This window comes from Delphinapterus leucas, chromosome 14 (genome assembly GCF_059928025.1).
Source record: "Delphinapterus leucas isolate spDelLeu-1000000601 "Yukka" chromosome 14, BTC_Dleu_Yukka2, whole genome shotgun sequence".
Taxonomy (NCBI): domain Eukaryota; kingdom Metazoa; phylum Chordata; class Mammalia; order Artiodactyla; family Monodontidae; genus Delphinapterus; species Delphinapterus leucas.
The window spans coordinates 49313442-49332300 of NC_143142.1; positions in this window are offsets into that span (position 1 = coordinate 49313442).

Sequence of the window (18859 nt, forward strand, 5' to 3'; positions counted from 1 at the left end):
GCCTGGAAGAGCTCCCAGGCATGATTTCCTATTACACCAGTGCAGTCAGACAGCTGGGTTATGTTCACATTTCGTCAGCTATGCTCCTATTGGGAGTTTCACAGTTGTGCACATTTTATTTATTTTAACATCTGATTCGTTTTAGTTTGAAATCCATCCACTCTGACCATTGCATTACATTGCTTTTAATCACAACTAGATGAATCTATTCCTTCTACATTTTACAGAATTGAAGGTTTTTTGTTGTTTTTTTTTTTGCTTACTATTTGCATAATCATAATGAACTTTATTTAATCAACAGCATCTTGTAGGTCTGATAACATTTTCAATCAACTATGCTTTTAATTAAAGAAAATAGAATTTATGTAAACTTCACAATAAGAATTTATACATCTCTTGGCATCAGAAGCAGATAACTTGGCATTATGCTTTTCCTTTCTGCTCGTGCGGCGGCACAGACAAAAATGGCTTGTACATTTAAGGCATTTTGTGTCCACTTTTCTTTGCTAGTCCCTGAAGCTTACATCCCATTTGTTATGATGATTTAAAGGGAGGATCATTTAGAGAGCCAGCCAAGTGGTTCCTATTGCATCTCTTGGCTCTGTTTAGCACGATAGCTGCAAACTAAGTTGCTATGCTTTGTTGTAGATTTCCACATAACTCTGGGCATGGTGCCTTATTTAACAGTTCCCTAGTGTTATTTTGGAAAAGTCCTCTGTAGAAAATGCCAGAACTCAGCTTGAACCCTTGTCCCTGTCAGGGAGAATCTTTCTATCAGTGGGATTTCTCAGCTGTTTCAAAAATCATTCATTGCTTTACTAGGAAATTTTGTTCCTGCAGAATATGCCAACTTTAGCTTACCCTAATTGTTCATCCTAAGAGCTTTAGAAGCAAAATATTTAATCAGGGAATTTCAGCCTTTGCTACAAACTTTTTTATGGAGAAATCTTAATTTTAATTCACGAAAGATTTTTCTGTTGTTTTTCAACTCACCATTTAAAGCATATGAATGCTTTCCTTTTTATCAATTAAATGAGTTTTTTCTTTAGGACCATCCCACCTGCAGTTAATAACAATGATCTTCTAAATTAAAAGTCAGTATACCTTTTGTGATATTATATGCCAGGTAATCATTTTTATTACGTATAGAGCTATTATTATACTCAATTACAGCTGATAAAACTGAGACAGAGGATAGGAAAGAGGATAGGAAATTTCCTTAAGTTAGTAATTAGTAAAACCAATCTTTGAATCCAGGTAATCTCACTCCAAGGCCTGAACAGGCGGTCTCTGTGCCATATTTGACGAATGAGGAAGATCCAGCATTTTGAGCCAATGTACCTCATCTGTGATAAAGCAGGGGTAACTATTCTAATATCTGAATGAAGACAGCTCTTTACAAACACTGAGTTCCAGGAGTCCACTGCAAGTTAATTACTTGGAATTCAGCTACGATGCCACAAAGGGCTGGTGCCCTGACCAGCCCACACAATCCTGTTTAAACTCTAAGATAGTTGAAATGCAATGTGCTCATCACAACCAGTGTAGAAGCTCTATCGTTGCAATATCAGAGATCAAGAAACACATGAAACAACAAGAAACCTATTGTTCATATCAATGAACTGCATAGTCCGTTACATTAAAATTCATTATCCTCCTCGTACTTTGTATAGATATTTTACCTTTGTATGATTTTACAACATCATGCATTGGTCATTTGGAGAATATTGGTTTACTGAGTTATGCAGATATTCCAAATATTGACACATTTCACTTTACACTTTTGTTAATATCACCATCCATCTCACCCGAAAAATCTTTCAGGTACTGGGAAGCTGTCATGCTCATGGTGGCAGATGTACGCTTTCCAAAATTCAAATTTTTGCTTGAGAGCTCCAGTTTTATCATTGGCAACAAATACTGTCATTTGTTTTACTTGAAGTGACAGCTCGTTTTGTTCATTTTTTTAAAATAAATGTTTGTGAAATACTCAAGGCTACATAACCAGAGTTTGTCTGTCAGTCTTTCTTTCACTTGAAATGGTTTTTACCATGAAAAAAGCAGCTAGTTCAGCTCACAAGCAGTTAGAAACACACTCTTCGGTGTGCAGCAGACGTACTTCACGTGTACCTCTCATTTCATCACACAGAATTTTAAAAATACGTGTATTTGAGGGTTGAGATTTAATAAAATTAATAATCAGTTTGTAGCGGCCCAGCAAGGAACTTCTCTAAGTGAAGCAAATGCTTTTTTTTTTTTTTTAATTGCAATGAAAAACCACTAGCACAGTTACAGTGATGTAACTCCCTCAATTCTTGCTGAGGTGCTAAAAATTTGACTCACCATTGCTCTTGCTCTTGTTTGTATTATTATGAAAATAGCATTGATCCTGTGACCACCCTCCAGGGACCCGTGGACCACATTTTGAGGAACGCTTTCTGTACAGAATACCTCTTTCAAAATTTATCTTGTTTTATCTTATTTGAAAGCATGTCTTTCCTCACCCATAGCTTTTAAACCATCCAGTCACAGAGTCCAAAGTCATGGTGACGTCCTCAGAATATGCAACTGTCCGCTAAAATGCATATGATCGGTGGTGGTTCAGATGAGCTTAGTGATTTGCTTGATGATGGTTTTTAAATGTTATAGGAGAAGTTGATGTTCAGTGGATACTTAACAGGAGACTTTGTCATTGATCCCAACTTCCAGGTCATGGCTTCTGAATTCAGTCCAGAAATGAGGGATGAAAACGGTTGGCACCTGCCGGCCATTTAGGAGCCTCCAAAACAAGCTGGAGCTTCTAAAGAAGGAAATGCCACCCTTTCTACACAATGCTTTGCTTACTTAATTGCTGATATTTCCCCCTAAATTTGTTCCAAGAGAAGAGGAATGGATGGAATTATGACCAAATATTGTGCCAAGAGCAAAGAAAATAGGTATATCTTCAGCCCCAAGCTAAGTCCGTCTCACAGCCAGCCACTGTTGCCATCGGTGGCATATTCTTTTTTTAACTGCAGTATAGTGGATTTACAATGTTGTGTTAGTTTCAAGTGTACAGCAAAGGGATTGTATATATATATATATATATATATATATATATATATATATATATACACACACATATGTATTCTTTTTCAGATTCTTTTCCATTATAGGTTATTATCAATATGTGCTAGTACATCCTTGTTGTTTATCTATTTTATATATAGCAGTGTGTATCTGTTAATCCAGACTCCTAATTCATCTCCCCCAACCCCCCACTATCCCCTTTGGTAACCATACGTTTTCTAAGTCTGTGAGTCTATTTCTGTTTTGTAAATAAGTTCATTTATATCATTCTTTTAGATTTCACCTGTAAGTGTTACATGATATTTGTCTTTATTCTTCCATACAATTTCAGCAACCAGGATTTAATTAAGTGCAGTTCATTGCCCCCCTTCAGCAGCTCTTATCAGATCCTTTAGAAGTATAAAGCCACTGCTGTTGCCTAAAAATATTCCTCCATATAGGGTAAAATTACAGGAAAATATATTTCCACCCTAGATTTGCCAGGAAAAGAAGTCCCCATACAAAGAGGTGAACTTCTTACATGTGTAAATATGGTAAATTGGTTAATTAAAATGCCATTCCATTTGGCTCTCAGATACTCTTAGACCAAAGATTTGAGTAGATCTGAGTTTCCTTTCACAGAGCCCTCAGTCCAGCAGGCAGTGGTGTTCCCTCTGAACAACAGTGCTGCAGGGGGCCTGTTATTTACAGGTGCAGACACAGTTCTCTCTCAGAGGTGGGATGCTATGATCCAGGCTCACAGAGACCAACTTATAAACCAACTAAGCAGTTTATTAAATGTTATACAATAAATATAAGTGCTACAAGGATACTCTTATGAGCTAAATGCCCATTCTTTACCTGTAGGTTGATGTAAGAAGGGAAATAGAATCAGAGAGTTGTTTAATAAGATTAAATCCATTTAAAGGAAATTAGCTGAGCCATTCAACTACTTGAGAGCATTGAGCTAAGCATATCTTTCCACAGCAAAGGTAAATATGCTGTCAGAATCTTCTCCATGTGGATTGGTTGTTGCCATTTTTGACTGGGCAGCTCCTCTTGATAGAGTGGAAAGAGCAGTGATTGCCTGTTGTCGGACGGTCCCAGGCTTCTCAACACCACTTCTTACTGCAATCTGTCCTTTGATTAGTCACTTAGCCTTCTTTAGTTAAGGATTGTCCCTGGGAATTACATGAAATCATGGATACAGAACACACGAAAATGCCTGGCATACGATAGAGGAGCAATAAATATCAACTCCCTCTCTGACTCTTGCTTTTTTATCCCTCTGATGCTGACTCCCCCTGTAGTTCTCATTAAAACTTTATTCCTTTAGATCTGCTAATTCCCCAAGTGAACTTATAGTTCAGTCTTGTATAAATAATGGCTAATATTTACTGAGGGTTCACTGGGTAGTAGGCTTTGTATTTACCAAGCCATTGAATACATTATCTCATGGACTCCTCATAGCAACCCTATGACAAGTGCTATAGTTATTCCCATGTTATAGATGAGGAGAATGAGGCACAATGTTCAGCTAATTGACCTGCCTGGAAAATGGTGACGCTGAGATTGGAATCCAGACAGGCTAACTCCATAAATCATGTTTTTAGATGGTACTCTACACTGGCACTCAAGTGAGACTTGCCCAGGTGCCATTCTTTATCTTCAGGGGGACTTTGCATGCTTTGGCTCAGTTGTGTTGATTTATATTGATAGTTTAATTCTCAGAGGACATCTTAGTTCCTACATTTCTATGTTCTTGGTGGGGAGACTGCACCACCATCATCTTGATTCATAAGCATTTATGTTGACTTAATGTTTAAGTATACGAAAATGTGGTACTCGTGCCCACAGTGAAAACAAAAAGTTTATTCCTTTATGTGGAAAAATTTGTTTGAACAGTTTTCCCTGACATTTATTTTTATTTTTAGTAAGTACTTATCGATCACCTACCAGTTTCCAGGCATTGTTCTAGGAAAAACTGGAGATACAGCCTAGACCAGGGATTCTCAACCTGGGCACATTGACATTTTGGCCAAATAGTAAGATGTTTAGCAGCATCCCTGTCATCTACTGACAAGATACCAGTAGCATTCCTCCCCCTCCCCAGTTGTGACAACCACAAATGTCTCCAGACATTGCCAAATGTCCCCTGGAGAGGGACAGCAAAATCACCCCTGGTTGAGGCCCACTGGCCTTGTCACTCCTTTCATGGAGCTTACATAAAATTGGGCTAAAAAAGGAGCAAAAGAGATAAATAATACAATTTCAGGTAATAACAAAGTAAAGCAATAGAGCATGATGGAAAAGGGGCCTATTTAAATGAGATAATCAGGGACCTCACCTTCGAGCTCTCTCACACCCCAAAGCACTGCTAAAACAATACTCTCTCTGGCTGATAAATGGCATAGTAATGCAAAAACTCATTCTAGCAAAGACTTTTATGGGCCAACTTGGGTTGAAATATATCTGCTCTAGCTATAAACCTGGCTCTCCTTGACCTACTCCAGCTCTCAAAAGGAAAGAAAGACAAGTTAAATTAAAGTCAGAATGGATGAGGGCATTTGAGATCTCTTTATTCCCATTCTGCTCCCATGCGGCCTCAGCATTTCTCTCTACTTGGAGACAAAGAGGGGACTGTAAGGTCCACTGACAGACTGGCAGATCTGTGACAGCACCAGCTCCATTCTTCTCACTTTCTAAACCATGCTAGTTCTTTTGGGACCAAACAACTACAGATATGGGATATGTTAAACTTCGGCTCCATATTTATTTGGACGCATTTCCCAGAGATTTCCTGATGTAGGATTAGGAGAATAGTTCAGAGATGGTTTTCTGCACAGCCCAGCAAATACTTGAAAATAAACTATCTTTCAATGTATAAATGATGGTATTTTAAAAGTTCCAGTGAAAGCCTTTGATGAAGATTTCTGCTGGTCTAGGTTTCAAACTGTGTCAGAAACGGCTGTTAACTGCGGTTGGAGGACAATCAGAGATAATAATATTTTCATATTATCAGCACCATTTTGTTAACAGCTCCCTTCTATTTGTATGTTGCGGACCATTTCATTACCCCTCACAACAGTGACAGCCCCCTGCCTGTGTGTCCCTCACCTTAGTTCTGCCTCTCATTCCCCCAGTACTCACAGGCAGAAATACAGGCATCTACGGATTGACAATTCTTTCCCCTTGGTGTACAGACAGTTGCCCGGGTTTTATTCTGCGTTGGCGCCCCAGGTCCAGTAGTTGGTCCCTGTCATACTTTCCACCCTCTATCTCTGTTCTTAGTGGGACTGCAGCCTCGCTAGGAAGACCTGATACCCATGGCAAGGACCCCCACTGCCAACTTGCAGACTTCGTTCATTCATTTATTTGTTCATTCATCCTATCAACATGTATCAAATGCTCCTATAATCCAGACTAAGCACAGGTACCCACCTCCCGTAGTCCTACCAAACTTTCTAGACCTCTTGCTTCTTCTGAGATTCCCTGAGCACCATTCTTTGCCAACTGCTGAGAATGTCTCCCATTATTTGTTCCTAAGTCCAGCCTGATTGTTTGCTTCATCTCTGTAAGTCGAGCCAGAGTTTAGCTTCCTTCCAGCCTTCCCCTAACCTACCCTACAACTGGCTACTCTCTTTTTATATTAAAACCTCAAAGTTTATTCTTTAAAAAAAGGTTTATTTCTTTCTACAGACTTCTAGCTGCTTTTCATTTCATATGAAGGAGCGATTTGGGTTTTCCAAGTTTTGTGTGTGTGCTTGTTTTGTTTCTTCAGGAAGGAATTTGAAACTTTCTTAGGCACCGTCAATTTATGTATCTCTATGCTGGGGATAAAGACTTCAGTCATAATCAAATAATTGATGTGGTAATATAAAATACATGTCAATACTAATATAAATAAGTATTAAAATAAAAACATCCTACAAGATTTCTAGTACTCAACGTAGGTAATATGAACATAACAGTAAACCAGTGATGGTAAGCCTCTAACTATTTAGCAAATCATAGAATCTCAAAGATCTACAGGAACTTATTAGCCTTTTATCAAACCCCTTGCCTAAAAGCAACTATAATTATTAATTTTGTGATAACGTGTTGAATAATTTGTTTACACTGTTATGAGCAAGGCATATGATTTATCAATTTAATTTAATCTTTGAAAATTATCTTTTCCAGCCCTGGGAACTCACCATTGACCTGGGCAGCCCAGAATGTTTCAGAACATTCCCTTCAGAGTATTGTGTCCAGACCTTCCACCCTCCACTTTGTTCTTACCCAGCAGAACCTCATTAAACAGGCCTATTCTCTCTTCCACATGATAGCCCTTCAAATACGTAACAACAACAATTGTATTTCCTCAGTGCTCTCTTCTCCAGCTGGAACACTACTAATAATTCATTTAACCAATCCATCCTCTAACAGCCTGAGACTCTTTGGAGGGTAATTCTTCCAATCCCTTGACTCAGCTGTCTCCCATCTAATATTCCTGCTTCTGAAAGTGTGGCCCAGATCACCACACATTGTGTTTCAGGGATGGGCAGAGCTGAGGAATTCTCTCTTTGGTTCTAAATTGTGCTTTAATGTAAATTAAGTCGATGTGAGACACTGCAGCTTGGAGTTGAGTCAAGAGGTGGGTAGAGAAGCAGAAAGCAAGGTGTATGAGATAATTTAGTCGAATAGGTGACATTACATAGTTTCAGGTATACTGAGAGATAAATAGCAATCCTGAAAAACAGTCACATAGAGCAAAATCCTTGAAAATCATAACCCACCAAATAAGCATCAGTATTGTTCCTAGTACCATTACTATAAAAGGACTGTACTAAATTGAAAACCCTCCTTTGATACTTTATAGATGCCCTTCAAGTAAGATACATTGATTATCCACTGGATATGAGGTTCTTTTACAATAGGCAGAAGCTTTCCAATCAAGATCTCACCATAACCCTTCCATAGCAACAGAGTCTGTGAGGGTCTGCTGACTCATTCCGGGAACCCTCTGGGGCATCCCAGAGCAAAATAAAAAGTGGCCCAGGGACAACAAGAATGAAGGTATTTGGAGCTGCACTGGGGTCCCCCTCAGTGGTTACCCAAATAGAAGCTGGGTGAGGGTGGGCAACTCCCACCCTCCATGTTGGTATTCCATGGGACTCTAAGAAAGTTTGAGAATGAGCACCTTTCTTCACTATTTAAAACTCTTGAATGCCGTCCAAGTACACAGTCTCACCACTTTAGCAGAGGGAACTCAGTCTCCTGACAGGAAAACAGCTTGCACATTCCACTTGACTTCAAGCCAGCTTGCCTGGGGAATCATGTTGCCTTGGCTGCAATGCTAAGTCTCTTTGCTTCAAACCCTCCCAGAAATGTCACAGCAGTACAACCCTGTCCCAAACTCATTGAACCTGGAATCCATGGCAATAACTCTCATGCCATAACTCAGGCTGTTACAAAACATCTCTTGATATTAGGTTGGGCTGCAGCCTATGACTAGGGAATAAAAGGAATTTGGTGACTATTTCTGGAAACTTTCTTTTAACTTGGGGTGGAATGAATATGTAACTTAAAAGCACAGAGTGGCAGGATGTGTCATGGCGCTTAGCGCCTCTGAGCCCCTCTTATGCTTACCATTGGTGCTTTTAACCACAATCGGAACCCGTGGTTTCTCATCATGGTGGTAAAACATGTGCCCCCCAATATTTTGAAATATCTATATTAGAAGAATACTGGACGTTAGTTTAATTTTCAAAATTAACACTCATTAAAGAGTATGTGATTTGCATAAACACATTCTCATTTTGTGACAATAATATTTATATCTTATTTCTACAAGAAGCACTCTTTTGTTTGTTTTTTAAATAGACATTTTATTATAACTAAAAAAAATAACACATTAGGCTTAGTTCTCAGCAACTTCTAATTTTAGCAGCTGGACAACCCCTAAATCTTACCCACAATTATTTGAGATCTGGATTCTGTCTGCAGTCTCTTCCCACTCGCCAAGGCATCCTGCATTTGCAACCTGATTCACATTCCTAAAACAACGTTCTTGTTCTATCAGTAACTCATGACCGGAGGCTTCTCCTCAGATAGCCACCCTTTGTCCACAAGCCAGAATGTGTTCTTTCTATAAAGGGTGAAGAATAATTGGGATCCTCGTTTCCCCTGGAGGTTGTGTGGACAGCTTCATCACTGGTACTCTGCTGGGGAAACTTGCCATGGTCCCTTAGCTCCGTTTTTCACCTGTGTGCTGCTGGTACTGATCTCAACCCTCCATTATCATTTTTCTATTTATTATGCTTATTCTTTTTTTTTTTTGCAGTTTTTTTAAACATCTTATTGGAGTATAACTGCTTTACAATGTTCTGTTACTTTCTGCTGCATAACAAAGTGAATCAGCTATACGTATACGTATACCCCATATTCCCTCCCTCATCAGTCTCGCTCCCACCCTCCCTATCCCACCCCTCTAGGTGGTCACAAAGCACCGAGCTGATCTCCCTGTGATATGCAGCTGCTTTCCACTAGCTATCTATTTTACAGTTGGTGGTGTATGTATGTCCATGCCACACTCTCACTTTGTCCCAGCTTAACCTTCCCTCTCCCCATGTCGTCAAGTCCATTCCCTACATCTGTGTCTTTATTCCTGTCCTGCCCCTAGGTTCTTATAACCATTTTTTTTTCTTTTTAGATTCCATATATATGTGTTAGCATACGGTATTTGTTTTTCTCTTTCTGACTTACTTCACTCTGTATGACAGACTCTAGGTCCATCCACCTCACTACAAATAACTCAATTTCGTTTCTTTTTATGGTTGAGTAATATTCCATTGTATATATGTGCCACATCTTCTTTATCCATTCATCTGTTGTTGGACACTTAGGTTGCTTCCATGACCTGGCTATTGTAAACAGAGCAGCAGTGAACATTCTGGTACATGACTCTTTTTGAATTATGGTTTTTTCAGGGTATATGCCCAGTTGTGGGATTGCTGGGTCGTATGGTAGTTCTATTTTTAGTTTTTTAAGGAACCTCCATACTGTTCTCTATAGTGGCTGTATCAATTTACATTCCCACTAACAGTGCAAGAGGGCTCCCTTTTCTCCACACCCTGTCCAGCATTTATTGTTTGTAGATTTTTGCATGATGGCCATTCAGACAGGTGTGAGGTGATACCTCATTGTAGTTTTGATTTGTATTTCTCTGATGATTAGTGATGTTGAGCATCCTTTCATGTGTTTGTTGGCAATCTGTATATCTTCTTTGGAGAAATGTCTATTTAAGTCTTCTGCCCATTTTTGGATGGGGTTGTTTGTTTTTTTGATATTGAGCTGCATGAGCTGCTTGTAAACTTTAGACATTAAGCCTTTGTCAGTTGATTCCTGTGTAAATATTTTCTCCCACTCTGAGGGTTGTCTTTTCATCTTATTTATGGTTTCCTTTGCTGTGCAAAAGCTTTGAAGTTTCATTAGGTCCCATTTGTTTATTTTTGTTTTTCTTTCCATTTCTCTAGGAGGTGGGTCAAAAAGGATTTTGCTGTGACTTATGTCATAGAGTGTTCTACCTATGTTTTCCTCTAAGAGTTTTTTAGTGTCTGGCCTTAAATTTAGGTCTTGAATCCATTTTGAGTTTATTTTTGTGTATGGTGTTAGGGAGTGTTCTAATTTCATTCTTTTACATGTTTACATGTTTACATGTCCAGTCTTCCCAGCACCACATATTGAAGAGGCTGTCTTTTCTTCATTGTATTATTCTTGCCTCCTTTATCAAAAATAAGGTGACCATATGTGTGTGGGTTTATCTCTGGGCTTTCTATCCTGTTCCATTGATCTATATTTCTGTTTTTGTGCCAGTACCATACTGTCTTGATTACCGTAGCTTTGTAATATAGTCTGAAGTCCTGGAGCCTGATTCCACCAGTTCCATTATTATTTCTCAAGATTACTTTGGCTCTTCAGGGTCTTCTGTGTTTCCATACGAATTATGAAATTTTTTCTTCTAGTTCTGTGAAAAATGCCATTGCTAGTTTGATAGGGATTGCATTGAATCTGTAGATTACTTTGGGTACTCTAGTCATTTTCACAATGTTGATTCTTCCAATCCAAGAACATAGCATATGTCTCCATCTGTTTGTATCATCTTTAATTTCTTTCATCAGTGTCTTATAGTTTTCTGCATAAAGGTCTTTTGACTCCTTAAGTAGGTTTATTCCTAGGCATTTTATTCTTTTTGTTGCAGTGGTAAATGGGAGTGTTTCCTTAATTTCTCTTTCAGATTTTTCATCATTAGTGTATAGGAATGCAAGAGGTTTCTGTGCATTAATTTTGTATCCTGCTATTTTACCAAATTCATTGATTAGCTCTAGTAGTTTTCTGGTAGCATCTTTAGGATTCTCTATGTGTAGTATCATGTCATCTGCAAACAGTGACAGCTTTACTTATTCTTTTCCAACTTCTATTTCTTTTATTACTTTTTATTCTCTGACTGCTGTGGCTAAAACTTCCAAAACTATGTTGAATAATAGTGGTGAGAGTGGAATACCTTGTCATGTTCCTGACCTTAGAGGAAATGGTTTCACTTTTTCACCATTGAGAATGATGTTGGCTGTGGGTTTGTCATATATGGCCTTTATTATGCTGAGGTAAGTTCCCTCTATGCCTACTTTCTGGAGGCTTTTTATCATAAATCATTGTTGACTTTTGTCAAAAGCTTTTTCTGCATCTATTGAGATGATCATATGTTTTTTCTCCTTCAATTTATTATATGGTTTATCAAATTGACTGATTTGCATATATTTAAGAATTCTTGCATTCCTGGAATAAACCCCTTGATCATGGTGTATGATCCTTTTAATGTGCTGTGGGATTCTGTTTGCTAGTATTTTCTTGAGGATTTTTGCATGTATGTTCATCAGTGTTATTGGCCTGTAGTTTTCTTTTTTTGTGACATCTTTGTCTGGTTTTGGTATCAGGGTTATAGTGGCCTCATAGAATGAGTTTGGGAGTGTTCCTCCCTCTGCTATATTTTGGAAGAGCTTGAGAAGGATAGGTGTTAGCTCTTCTCTAAATGTTTGATAGAATTCACCTTGAAGCCATCTGGTCCTGGGTTTTTGTTTGTTGGAAGATTTTTAATCACAGTTTCAATTTCAGTGCTTGTGATTGGTCTGTTCATATTTTCTATTTCTCCCTGGTTCAGTCATGGAAGGTTGTGCTTTTCTAAGAATTTGCCCGTTTCTTCCAGGTTGTGCATTTTATTGGCATATAGTTGCTTGTTGTAATCTCTCATGATCCTTTGTATTTCTGCAGTGTCAGTTGTTACTTCTCCTTTTTCATTTCTAATTCTATTGATTTGAGTCTTCTTGCTTTTTTTCTTGATGAGTCTGGCTAGCGGTTTATCTATTTTGTTTATCTTCTCAAAGAACCAGCTTTTAGTTTTATTGATCTTTGCTATTCTTTCCTTCATTTATTTTTCATTTATTTCTGATCTGATCTTTATGATTTCTTTCCTTCTGCTAACTTTGGGGTTTTATTGTTCTTATTTCTCTAATTGATTTAGGTGTAAGTTTAGGTTGTTTATTTGAGATTTTTCTTGTTTCTTGAGGTAGGGTTGTATTGCTATAAACTTCCCTTAGAACAGCTTTTGTTGCATCCCATAGGTTTTGGGTTGTTGTGTTTTCATTGTCATTTGTTTCTAGGTATTTTTTGATTTCCTCTTTGAATTCTTCACTGACCATTGGTTATTTAGTACTGTATTGTTTAGCCTCCATGTGTTTGTATTTTTTACAAATTTTTTCCTGTAATTGATATCTATTCTCACAGTGTTGTGGTCGGAAAATATACTTGATACAATTTCAGTTTTCTTAAATTCACCAAGGGTTGATTTGTGACCCAAGGTATGATCTATCCTAGAGAATGTTCCATGAGCACTTGAGAAGAAAGTGTATTCTGTTGTTTTGGATGGAATGTCCTATAAATTTCAATTAAGTCCATCTTGTTTAATGTATCATTTAAAGCTTGTGTTTCCTTATTAATTTTCTGTTTGGATGATCTGTCCATTGGTGAAAGTGGGGTGTTAAAGTCCCCTACTATGATTGTGTTACTTTCAATTTCCCCTTTTATGGCTGTTAGCATTTGCCTAATGTATTGAGGTGCTCCTATGTTGGGTGCATAAATATTTAAAGTTCTTATATTTTCTTCTTGGATTGATCACTTCATCATTGTATAGTGTCCTTCTTTGTCTCTTGTAATCATCTTTATTTTAAAGTCTAGTTTGTCTGATATGAGAATTGCTACTCCAGCTTTCTTTTGATTTCCATTTGCATGGAATATCTTTTTCCATCCCCTCCCTTTCAGTCTGTATGTGTCCCTAGGTCTGAAGTGGGTCTCTTGTAGACAGCATATATGTGGGTCTTCTTTTTGTATCCATTCAGCCAGTCTTTGTCTTTTGGTTGGAGTATTTAATCCTTTTATATTTAAGGTAATTATCAATATGTATGTTCGTATTATCATTTTCTTCATTGTTTTGGGTTTGTTATTGTAGGTCTTTTCCTTCTCTTGTGTTTCCTGCCTAGAAGTTCCTTTACCATTTGTTGTAGAGCTGGTTTGGTGGTGCTGAATTCTCTTAGCTTTTGCTTGTCTGTAAAGGTTTTAATTTCTCTATCTAATCTGAATGAGATCCTTGCTGGGTAGAGTAACCTTGGCTGTAGATTTTTCTCTTTCATCACTTTAAATATGTCCTGAGGCTCCCTCCTGGCTTGCAGAGTTTCTGCTGACAGATCAGCTGTTAACCTTATTTGGATTCCCTTGTATGTCATTTGTTGCTTTTCCCTTGTTGCTTTTAATATTTTTTCTTTGTATATAATTTTTGATAGTTTGATTAATATGTGTCTTGCCATGTTTCTCCTTGGATTTATCCTGTATGGGACTCTGCACTTCCTGGACTCGATTGACTATTTCCTTTCCCATAGTAGGGAAGTTTTCAACTATAATCTCTTCAAATATTTTTTCAGTCCCAGAGGTCTCTGAGACTATCCTCAATTCTTTTCATTCTTTTTTCTTTATTCTGGTCTGCAATAGTTATTTCCACTATTTAATCTTCCGGGTCACTTATCTCCTCTTCTGCCTCAGTTATTCTGCTCTTGATTCCTTCTAGAGAATTTTTAATTTCATTTATTGTGTTGTTCATCATTGTTTGTTTGCTCTTTAGTTCTTCTAGGTCCTTATTAAACTCTTCTTGTATTTTCTCCATTCTATTTCCAAGATTTTGGATCATCTTCACTATCATTACTCTAAATTATTTTTCAGGTAGACTGCTTTTTCCTCTTCCCCTGTTCGGTCTGGTGGGTTTTTACCTTGCTGCTTCATCTGCTGTGTGTTTCTCGGTCTTCTTATTTTGCTTATCTTACTGTGTTTGGGGTCTCCTTTTCACAGGCTGCAGGTTTGTAGCTCCCATTGTTTTTGGTGTCTGTCCCCAGTGGCTAAGGTTGGTTCAGTGAGTTGTGTAGGCTTCCTAGTTGAGGAGACTGGTGCCTGTGTTCTGGTGGATGAGGCTGGATCTTGTCTTTCTGCTGGGCAGGACATTGTCCGTTGGTGTGTTTTGGGGTGTCTGTGGCCTTATTATGATTTTAGCCAGCCTCTCTTGTGTTCCCGTCTTTCTAGTTGTTTGGCATAGGGTGTCCAGCACTGTAGCTTGCTGGTCATTGAGTGGAGCTGGGTCTTAGCATTGAGATGAAGATCTCTTGGAGAGCTTTTGCCGTTTGATATTACATGGAGCTGGGAGGTCTCTTGTGGACCAGTGTCCTGAACTCGGCACTCTCACCTCAGAGGCACAGGCCTGACATCCGGCCGGAGCACCAAGACCCTGTCAGCCACATGGCTCAGAAGAAAATGGAGAGAAAAAAAGGAAAGAAAAAAAATAATAAAGTTATTAAAATAAAAAAATAAAAAATTATTAAAAATAAACAAAAATTAAAAAGTAATTTAAAAAAGAAGAAAGAAAGAAGAGAGCAACCAAACCAAAAAAAATCCACCAAATGATAACAGGCACTAAAAACTATACAAAAAGGAAAAGGAAAAAGGAGAGTCAGAACCCTTGGACAAATGGTAAAAGCAAAGCTATGCAGACAAAATCACATAAAGAAGCATACACATACACACTCACAGAAAGAGAAAAAGAAAAAATATATTTATACATATTTAAAAAAAGGAAGAGAGCAACCAAATCAATAAACAAATCTACCAATGATAATAAAGTCTAAATACTAAGCTCAGATAAACATAAAACCAGAAACAAATTAGATGCAGAAAGCCAACCCCAAGTCTACAGTTGCTCCCAAAGCCCACTGCCTCAATTTTGGGATGATTCGTTGTCTATTCAGGTATTCCAGAGATGCAGGTACATCAAGTTGATTGTGCAGAATTAATCTGCTGCTTCTGAGGCTGCTGGAAGACATTTCCCTTTCTCTTCTTTGCTTGCACAGCTCCTGGGGTTCAGCTTTGGATCTGTCCCCGCCTCTGCGAGTGTTTCACCTGAGGGCGTCTGTTCTTCGCTCAGACAGGACGGGGTTAAAGTAGCAGGTGATTAGGGGGCTCTGGCTCACTCAGGCCGGGGGGAGGGAGGGGTACAGAATGCAGGGTGAGCCTGGGTCGGCAGAGGCCTGCATGACATTGCAAGAGCCTGAGGCGTGCCATGTGTTCTCCCAGGGAAGTTGTCCCTGGATCACGGGACCCTGGCAGTGGCAGGCTGCACAGGCTCCCAGGAGGGGAGGTGTGGTGAGTGACCTGTGCTCGCACACAGGCTTCTTGGTGGCTGCAGCAGCAGCCTTAGCGTTTCATGCCCATCTCTGGGGTCTGCGCTGCTAGCCGTGGCTTGCGCCCATCTCTGGAGCTGTTTTAGGCGGTGCTCTGAATCCCCTCTCTTGCGCACCCTGAAACAATGTACTCTTGCCTCTTCGGCAGGTCCAGAGTTTTTCCCAGACTGCCTCCCTGCTAGCTGTGGTGCACTAGCCCCCTTTAGGCTGTGTTCACGCAGCCAACCCCAGTCCTCTCCCTGGGATCTCACCTCCGAAGCCTGAGCCTCAGCTCCCAGCCCCCGCCCTTCACCCCCTCAGCGTGTGGGCAGACAAGCCTCTCGGGCTGGTGAGTGCTGGTCGGCACCGATCCTCTGTGCGGGGATCTCTCTACTTTGCCCTCTGCACCCCTGTTGCTGCGCTCTCCTCTGTGGCTCCAAAACTTACCCCCCACCAGCCCCCGTCACTGCCAGTGAAGGGGCTTCCTAGTGTGTGGAAACTTTTCCTCCTTCACAGCTCCCTCCCAGAGGTGCTGGTCCCGTCCCTATTCTTTTGTCTCTGTTTTTTCTTTTTTCTTTTGCCCTACCCAGGTACGTGGGGAGTTTCTTGCCTTTTGGGAAGTCTGAGGTCTTCTGCCAGCGTTCAGTAGGTGTTCTGTAGGAGTTGTTCCACATGTAGATGTATTTATGATGTATTTGTGGGGAGGAAGGTGATCTCCGCATCTTACTCCTCCGCCATCTTGAAGGTCTCAAGAAACACTCTTAAATGATAGTAGCCTATCTCCAGCTCCTGAATTTAAACACAGTATGGTGAAAGATGCCTCAACAATGTGCTAATTGGTTTGGTTCGTGTCTAGAAATGTTGGCAGCAATATCACTAAGATCCACAGTTTCATTGTTAGGCCGTTGGCCAGAAGTATCTTGACAATTACCCCAATTTTGTCCATAAACATATTTTAGATGAAATGATGGGAGCTGTCTTTTTTAAAAACTGGGATTATGTTTTCTGCTCTACATTTTAGATTTAGTTGCCTAATATGAAATCTTAATAAAAATATTATTATTATATAATACCCAGTCATCAGATTGTGTATTCCTTCATTACATGATTTATTAACTCCCCATACATCATTAAGTATCATCTTTATATAACTGTAAAAATTGTAAAATCTTGTAACCCAAACTTATATTGCTTGAACAAAACTCTACGACTCAACAAATGGTACATCTTTCTTCAGCCGTATATTAGGTTGTCTTCTCTAAATTATCTATCACTTTTATTATGGCTAATGTGATTATTGGGGATAATAGAAAATAGGAATAACAGATAATCGAAATCCACAAATAAGCCAACAGCACTTGAGTAAGGAGTTTCTGCCTTCCCTCGCAAGATCCTTAGTCCATTTATATCCTTTCATTCTCCTATTCATCCTCTCATAGGATTCTTGATAAGCAGTGGAAATGAAGATAGAGAGGCTAAAACTATAGAGAAATAAAGGAGATTAGAGGGTCCAAATTGCCACAAAGCTGGATGATTCGTGGAACACTTGGGAGTTGAAGGTACTGTTGTCAAGAGGATATTTTTGTGAATTTACTTATTTGTGACTATTTACAATCTTTGTATTTATTAGATGAGGTATGTGGACAATAAAATGACATGGCAGCTAATAAAATAACATTTTTAAGATTCCAGCTTAAACACAGTCATCATTTTCAAAAGGCTTTCTGGAATGACAGACTCTGAAATGTATCCTAAATCCTACTGGGGAGCTAAAAGGCTCTTCCCAGGATTTATAGTCACTTGAAGATCTCTAGCTTTATTTTCAAGTTCCAAGTTTGGTTTAGTCACTGTTGATTTGTATACTGGTAATCATCAGGAGTATTCTAGAAATACACAATTTGACACCTCACTTTATAACCCAAAGAGAGCATCACTGATGTTTTTTAAAAAGTTTGAGCAAAAGAAAACCATCATTTGCAGTTCACTTCAACCCGTCTTTTTTCTTCAGCCTAATATGGATATAAAATGTATCTGGCATTAGGGTTTTCTAGCATTGCTGCAGCTTGCCAGAATATTTGGATCTTTGCACAATGAATCCTTTATTACACTAAATATAAAAAGACATAAGCTTCAAAACAGGTCATCACATTCTTTTTAATGTTCCTTGTACTCATTAAAAGAACATATTTTAATATATACTAAGTATTTGAATTTATTTTTTAAATGGTAAATATATTCTTTTAATTGTTGCCCTTTAGGAGTTCTTAGTGCATATTGGGGAGGTTGTGAACTGGATGTTCTACTTATGATCACTTTCACCCTGGATGAAAACTCAGTCTTTTCCTGAGTTTCTCAAGCTTATTTATTACATGGGTTTTTGACATAATGTAGGAGTTATCTTAGAAACAGATTATCACGAAGCCCAGGCTCTAGCCTGTAGATGCTGATTCTGGAAGACCTTTGGGGATTTTCACATTGTGTGAAGGACTTAGTTAAATGAATGGTGTGATTTTCAATGTGTTTATTACCGTCAATATTAAGCACTTAGAGGAAACCCTGCATATACCTGCTAGGGTAGTCCTCTTTATTGTTAATAAGATTTGCATATAGTTTTTGAGCCTATTCAGAAAACTGACAAAGGTTGAGAGTGTTATTAATCCCATTCTGCAATGTGGGCAGGTAATTGAGAATTACTGTTGACTGCAGCAGGAGGAAAATTACTTTAGGCCTTGTTAAAGTGATATTAACTTTAGGAATACAGCAGACCCTCTCCATTCTAGCTACCTCTGCTCATAGAATAATGTACACATATGTATCTCTATATGCAGAAGGTAAAGAATAGACCTCAATAAGGGATCAGCTCATATGGATGGTGTGTGTCTACGCTAGACTCAGGTGCATGGAGAAGTTGCATCAACACCGACAACAAAGAAAGGTTCCTAGCCCAGGCCTTTGAGCAAGCACATGGGGTCAATGTTACTGGAGCAAATGGAGAGTCCCTTCATTTTCCTACAGTGTCT